We start from the raw sequence: 8477 nt of genomic DNA, 5'->3' as shown, positions 1-8477 counted from the left end.
CACAGGCTCGAGCAGGAATTAAACCCCCATTCAGTGTTTCTCTCTCTCATTATGCAAGTTTTGAAACAGCAGTCAGCTCGACCAAATTTTATGTTAATGGCTCGTAAAACAAATTTACAATTCGGGCCTCTTTTCAAAATGTCACGGTTTCATGTGCCGGAGTAAGAAAAAGAGTGCACACTTCATTCTGGTTCAAAATATTTGGAGTGGCCCGCTGACACTTGAGGGTTGAGTGCTTGTGTTGTCAACTTTCAAGTGACGTCAGAGGTTGGACGGAATGCCTAAGAGATGAGGAGCTTTTTTTCTGAAAGCAGGAGGAAGTGATTTTTTTTTTCAGGCTTTTCCCCGCATCTTTACACACAAGCTTGTTGGAGAGTTCATCCGAGCTCCTATCAGCAGCCGCAGCTGGATATCTACTGAGAGCTTTCCACAGGCGCGAGGGCCGGGGATTCAGGGATTTAGGAGTTGATAGAGGAGGAGGTTTTAAAAGGCATAGTGTGGAGACTCTTGAAGTACACTTAAATGTCAGTGACCAGAGCGATGTTAAGGTCCTGGATGACTTCTGCATGGACTGTAGCTGAGCCGCCGCCGTACATGCGGCCTAATGAGAAGAGCTCTGTGAGCCTGCAGTGTGGAGAATCATCCTAAAATTGGTCTTCAACTTTCAAAATGTTACATGAGTGAGAGGTAACTTTAGCTGTAAATCAACTTCACACTTTCCCCACAAAGCCGGACCAGTTGATGTGCAAAGGAGGAAGGTTTTCTCTCACACACACACACATGCATGATCTCCCACACACACACACTTTAATCCAGTTTATGGGCATTTTGCTGTATGTGCCCACAGCATTCATGTTTGGATTTTATGTTGCAGCTCCCCCTTGGACAATTGTTTCAGAGAAAAACGTGCAATAAAATAGAATAAAAGCTGAAATGGAGAGGTGTGGAATTACAGCAGATCCATGACCTCTGTGAGCAGGAGCTCTACAGCTGCCCCACATACTCATCCAGCTGCCCTCCTCCCCCCCCAACCTCCATCTAATCCTGCCAGAGGAGTTTAATTTACTGCCCAGAGTTCCCTCACACAATTTCTTTAAAAGTACATTTTATGAGACTGCAATTCCATTTCATAGGGGGCCCTGTACAGTAAATCCTATTTGCGAAGCGTCATATGCGGTCACATTAACATGACAAAAGTGCCAGTCTGCAGTCCTGTGCTTTGCTCTTGCCCATATTATCGCCTCCTGAAGCATTTTATAGGATACCGGAGTGCCAACTCGTGTCCATCAGGAAAGTTGTAGTGGCTACTGCCGAGGCGTAAGTGTCGATGGGATGGAAGATAAAAGTGGCTCAGCTGCACAAACAGCGGCAGACGTCTAATATGAATCAATACCATCGCGGCTTTCCTCCCCTCTCTGGAAAAGTATCTACAGCTTAAATGTTGTTTTAGCAAAAAAAAAATCAGAGCATCAGAGGACCGACGAGACATTTAAACAGCGCTTTTGAACTGAAATACAAAAAAAGTTTCCTTCTATTTTCAATCAGCATCAATCTACAAGAGTTTTATAATGTCATATTCCTTCAATGTCATCATTTATTAGAAGTTCTCGCTGCTTGCTGGATTTTTTTTCTTTCTCCCACTTGGTCACTCGGTTCATGCGTCAGGCAGACTCGGCTGTCCAAGTTGTTGTCATCCGACTTTTGAAAATCTTTTGATGAAGCATTATTACCATATGGCTATTAAACAGAACCCAGGTGTGGGGAGGTTATAAAGCTTCTGCAGTTATCTGCCCCACAGCACATTCTTTATGACCCTGTAACGAACACGGATCGATGACTGCAGCGAGAATGCATTTGAAAGAAACACAATTTTAAAGTCAGTAAAAAATAGCATCAGAATTATTTAGGGAAAAAAGACCGGAGCTTTTTTTCTTCTTTTTTTTTTTTTTTCCTGCAGGTTCTAGGCAGGAACGCTGGGAGTTCTGAGCCATATGGTCTTGTTTCAGCAGCCCATTTCTTGTCATTAATGAGCTGTGATTGATTGGATCATCAGCGCCGCGGTGCGTGGCACAGGTTCAGAACGAGAGCTAAACAAAAGGTGGGAAAGTTAAGACACTTCTGACCTTTTCTTTTTTTTTATTATTATCAGCGCTGAACTTTTTCACAGCCTAATTCCAAACATCACCCGAGATAAGGTCGCCTCGCTGTTACGACTGGCTCTTAGGCCTCAACAAAGGAGGAAACACACAGGTGGATTCAGCTGTAACATAAGGTTATTTATTGAAACAAAGTCGAATGGTGAGGTGTGATTGTGAGCGTCAGTGGTGTGCGAGGGTGTATGAGTGCAGGGTTTGATGTGTGGTGCACGTTGTCAGCATGAAACAAACAAAAAGAGACAAACACAGGAGCATGGCTGACTGGGTAAGGGAGAGAAGAGAGCGATCTGGCACAGCAGGCCGGCTTATATAGTCAGTGAGATTGGCCAGGTGCACCAGGTTAGCAGATTGGAGGCTCCGCCCAGCCAGAAACCTGCAAGGTAAGAGTGAGGGAAGACAGAGGCTCTGGGCCTCGCTGTTAAAACTATAATTGTAAAATGATCTGAAATTAAGAGATGAACCGACCAAATCAAATGACTTGATATCTCCATTTTATGTCATATTCTAGCTGGCTGTCCGGTCTGAATGAATACTAAATAAAATCTGCTCTTCAGCCCTGGGAAACAAATGCAGTGTTTCAGAGCGATCTGCACGTCGCTATTCCAGCTCGTACTGTCAAAGTTGATGCTCGTGCACAGGACAGGAAGGAAGAGGGAGTTTGTTCAATTCAGTTCAATTCAATTCAAATAACTTTATTGATCCCCTAGGGGTGACTCAAAAGCTCACTGAATATTTTAAGTTAATAAGTAAGTAAGTAAATAAAAATAAATAAATAAATAAAATCCATCCATCCATTATCTATACACCGCTTAATCCTCATTAGGGTCATGGGGGGCTGGAGTCTATCCCAGCTGACTTAGGGTGAAGGCAGGGGACACCCTGGACAGGTCACCAGTCTATCGCAGGGCTACACTTAGAGACAGACAACCAAGCACACTCACATTCACACCTACAGACAATTTAGAATCACCAATTAACCTCCACATGATTTTGGACTGTGTGGGAGGAAGCCGGAGAACCCGGAGAGAACCCACGCTGCACGGGGAGAACATGGAGACTCCACGCAGAAAGATTCTGGTGCCCCCACCGGGACGCAAACCGGCAACAGTGCTACCAACTGCGCCACCCTGAAGCAATAAATTAAATTGAATTAAAAAATTGTAATAATCAAACATTTAATTGCTGCAAAACTTTAAGTGTTTATTTGTGGTTCTATGTGCCAGATTAATTCTCAGATTAAACAAACAAAAACTACTCATTTAAAATGTCCACATGGAAGCTCATTTACAATTATCAAAACAAGGCTTTGTCGGGCCGCCGCTATAGCTCAGCTGGTTCAGCTGGTGACCCATGTACAGGGGTTGTAGTCCCTGACACAGCGGTCGTAGGTTTGAATCCAGCCCACGGACATATGCTGGAGGTTGTTCACCCATTCTTTGCCCCACTTTCTTGTCTCACTCTCTACTGTCCTGTCAAATAAAGGCAAAAAAATAAAAAATAAAGGCAACTCTATGTGCAAAGTTTTACCCCAACCCTCCAAGACACATTAGTCTGCCGACTCTCCATTAACAGATCATTCAAGCGTAACCGTTCTGCAGCGACAAAAGCAATCGATCAATATCAATACATGGCTCCAAAGTTATTCCTAACGCCCTTGCGCTGACCTTGCGCGCTAGTTACAAAGAACACAGAGACAAACACGGCACCCTAAGCCGGCAATCAAAAGTTCCCAAACTGCTGTCTATGCAAGTTTACAATGGTAACCTTCCAATGTGTGACAGTATTTACATAAAGGATTCAGGCTTGGTTGGAATATTAATTATTGATGTGAACTGTAATGAATGATTTATAGCCAAAGCCAATCAGAAGCTGCTGTCTCCCGGTGCCACCTGAGGGATATTATATATTTATAACTCAAGGACATGCTGTCATTGTTTAGGCCTACCTACTTACTCCCGGGTTACAGTGGAGCAAAGCTTTTGTTTCCCTCTCCATTGTACTTTGCCTTCAAAGACAAAATGCTATTGGCTGTTCAGCAGAAAGGAAAAAAAAAAAAGTACTCAGGAGACAACTTGTGGCCTCCCTTTTAAGAGTGCTCTTGTAGGATGCACGCAAACAAACGGTAATGTCAACGCTCTTTTCCTCAGGCAACACTTGCTGCACACTTTCCCTGAACCCTTTTTATACGGTACAGAAATAAGATTTGATGTTCACACGTTGACTGGTGACCTTTGCTGCTGAGAAAAGTGGATTTTTTTTTTCATTTTTTTTTTTCTTTTTTTCCTCAACCTCTTCATGTTTTGATGTTTTAAAATTATATGAAATTCTATTTTGTCGGACGAGGAGTCAAGGGCACGTTTTCAGGAGTTAATTTGCCGCCGAGGACGACGTTTTCATTGATCCCACCCGAGGATAAAGAGTCGCGATGGCGAGCCAAAAAAAAAAAAAAAAACAGTCCGAGCAGACACAAAAAAGCGCAGATTAAAGTCATTCTCCATTTGTATTAATCTCAATGAGAACGAGGCTGTGAGTGCGTTCCGAGCTGTATCATTAACGCTGCATTTAGAAGCATAGCAATATGCAAAGTGGTTTTGATGAATGTGTTCTATTAACAGAGACAGTAAAACAAGGTAATATGTTGATGTGGGCTGGCTGGAAATACATTCGCTTGCTTCAAAGTGACTCAGTCACCCATGGGAGTGGAGCAAAATGATTGGGCCAAATTGATCGCCGCTCGGAATTAACCCCACTCTGATTGGTGCTATTGTAATTGGAGGTCACGCGGGTTACTGTAATACATGACATACAATTGATAATTAGGAGCCTTCCGATATGCGGAGTAAATTAATTCCTATGAATGAGTTGCCTCAATGTGCAGGTTCATAGGTTGTTAATCAGACTAGCCTCCTTCCTCTACCAAGCAAATGGCTGAAGTTCACTTTGCACAGATGATTAACTCTGAACATAACTGTATGTAAATGAAGATTTCAGAGGAATCCACATTACTGAACCCTCTATATGGGGCATTGAAATACATTAAATTTGCATTCTTTTCTTACTTCAGCTCATGAGGTTCACCTCATATCACCCATGAGCTAATCGGTAAAATCCAACTAGAGCAGCTCCTCCAAAAAGTGTCTAATAATAATAGTAATAATAGTGTTTTTCTTCTTTTTATTGGGTAGGCTTCTTTATCATTCAAAAAAAAAGAAAACAGATCAAATTAGAAATGCTTCTTTTTCGTGCTGGTGGTGCGTTTGATTGACAGCAGCTGGCAGGCTGCCAGAGTGCCCATGCAAATATGGTTTAAAATTAAGTGATTTGATTGGCAGTATGGAAACAAGTTTTCCATCCGCAGAGACGGAGAATTAGTGTTACTAAGCAGTGGTCTCGCCGCAAAGTGACGTGCTGCTTATATAGGTGGGGGTGGAGGGCTAAGGGCACGTGGTGGCTACTGTACTCCAGCACATCAGTACAAAGTTAATGGAGGAAGAAGACTCAGTTCTGAATGAGTAAATCATCTGTGTTTTTTGCAATTTAAAGGACATATTTATGCAGTTGATTTCAGTCTCAAACCACTACATACCATTTAATACTACATAATAATATACTACGTGTAAGGGCAGCATCATTTTTCTCGTGAGAATATACAAAAAATGTTCCTCAGAGTGGACAAATCAACGGGATGGGTACTGTTTGGATTTCAATAAGACTACTACCATATTTTTCGGACTATAAGGCGCATTTAAAATCCTTAAATTTTCTCAGAAACTGACAGTGCGCCTTATATATGACTATTTGTTGTGCTTACAGACTGATTTAATGTTCAAAAAATCTGTCGACATGTGTGAGTACGGAGCCGCTCCGCTCAGTGGATATTCGGGGTATGCTGTGTGCCTGATCGGCCCCGTAACAGGACCCCCGAGCAGTCTACAACACTGCCTGACTGTAATGTCTGAACAAAAAGTGCATTAAGGCAGGCCGGGCAACAATAAACCGATCAGACAACAGTATTTCGTACGCTTAACCCCGCCACTTTTTATACGTACAGTGCTTCAACATCCATCCATCCATTATCTATACACCGCTTAATCCTCACTAGGGTCATGGAGGGCTGGAGCCTATCCCAGCCGACTTAGGGTGAAGGCAGGGGACACCCTGGACAGGTCGCCAGTGTATCACAGGGCGGTGCTTCAACATTATATTACAAAACATTTGCAAAGCTGGAATCATCACCGAACAGCCAAGTACCGGCAACGAGACTGACTCGGATGATGACGAGCGGGATCCGGACAAGTTTGATGCCGACATCGCACAGCTGTTTAATTCAGAGACTGAAAATGAAGAGTTTGATGGGTTTGTGGACGAGGAATGGATGTTATATTTTTCTGTACCGGTACTTGCTGTTACAACTGAGTTAAATAAAGTTTGATTTACCGTACTGTGTTGTTTTTCTTGATGCATCTTACAATCCGGTGCGTCTTATCGTCCGAAAAATACGGTACTACGATTACTATTTTCACCGATGCTGCTGATCGATCCGGTGCTTTAACAGTATTCTTCTGCTTGTTTTGTTTTTAAAGAGAGAAAAGATAATTTCACACAATAATCTGGAGTATCTTCCTAAAGTTTCCTCTCTCCAGTTCCTTTCTAATTGTGGCAATTGCACTGAAACAAACTGCTGCAAAAGTTTGCTGCTTTAAATCCTGCTGCGTCAAGACCTTTGCATGTTTCTAAGGAAGAACATCGGACACGTGATTTATCCAGCAGATGTATTTCTGTGATTAGCCCAGTGTTTACCCTGTGGGACTTTCTATCGTTTATTGGACAATTCAGAATTCGCTGTGAGGATTTAAAGCCCCGATGATCTCTGTCTGCCATCTTAACAAAAGACTGTACCGCACATACTGTATGCAGCTACATCTATGCTGCGCTGTACGTTGAAAAGATGCCCACTTCGGTTTGGCTATCGCACAAAGGCCCACTCATGCAATGCCGCCTGTGTATTATCCTCCTACTCCTTCACACACCCACACACACACACAGCAGCCTATTGTTGAGAGCCATATTTATTTTTTTTAAAGGTTCATTCTGAGTAAAGTTCAAGAAGGACATTTTCTAAGAGGAGTGGCATTGCTCCATCTCTGTTGTGATGCTTCTTTATCACATTTTCACTCTAAGGTGTAGCCAGCACTCCTTGTTGGATTACAGTAAGTTACGCGCAGCATCCATACAGTGCAGCGAGTTATGCATATTAATATTACACAACAGATGGCCTTAGCTGCTAGTGACAAGAAAGCATAAGCGCCGAGATGACACACCAAGACATCAAACCATCAATCTCTTTCAGAAGGCTCCTCTCCCCATTCATGAATCAATAATCCCCCCCCTGTCATCTGTAGTCACACTGTAAACTGCAACATGGCACGATTTCCAGCATACAGTGGAGTTCAAAGGCTTTGCATATTCGCGAGAATTATACAAGCGACTCCCTCACATGGCTTTAGCCTCAGTCTCACGACGGCGCTCAGACCTATTCTAAAGGATCTCGTCTGAAGTGGGAGAGGGAGGCATTTGAAGAGGTTTTGGCAGCTGCCGCAAGAGCTAGGTAGCCATTGCAGAAGATAGGCAGACCCATTGTTGAAGAGTTGGCCAACAGTTCTTGCTCCGTTTGTTTGGACGTGCCGCCGACATGATTTGGCCCTTCGCTAAGCTTCTCATTTCAGGCGGCTAACAGCATTTGTGTCGACGGGCAAAACGACAAGCCATTAATGTGGATGTGACAATGAGAGATGTGTGAAGTGAACATGAATAAAGTTAAGGGCTCGAAATGCGGTTACATCACATGTATATATGCAAAGACATTCATATGCGGGATGAAAACCAAATGACACAAAGGGGACGGGGATGAGTTAAGCCTATGAAATTGCTGGACATTCATCAGCATTGTATAGTATTACAATCAGTTTAAAGGCTCTGTTCAAACATAATTTCGTACATACATTCAGATCAAAAGCATTTTCTTACATGTGATTATAGCAACATGTCCAGTGAAAGGGATGTTTGCTGAATTCAAAGTAAAATGACTCTTTTTTTTTTATGTTTGTAATAATGTACACATATATATAAATATAGTGATACAGCAGCTATGGTTGACGTGTTTCAGTCATCTTTTGATTGTCTGTGTTTGGACATATCTGTTGAATATGCCTGCAACGGTAGCTGGTGCAAGAGCTGCAATATCATCCTCTGCATTGCACCACTGATTTGAACATGGCATGGCCCTGTCAAGCCTAGCATAGCATAGCATAGCAGAGGTTA

Source organism: Stegastes partitus, unplaced genomic scaffold (genome assembly GCF_000690725.1).
Source record: "Stegastes partitus isolate 25-593 unplaced genomic scaffold, Stegastes_partitus-1.0.2 Scaffold312, whole genome shotgun sequence".
NCBI classification, from domain to species: Eukaryota; Metazoa; Chordata; class Actinopteri; family Pomacentridae; genus Stegastes; species Stegastes partitus.
The sequence above is the reverse complement of the archived record's forward strand: the minus strand, read 5'-3'. Positions refer to the sequence as shown.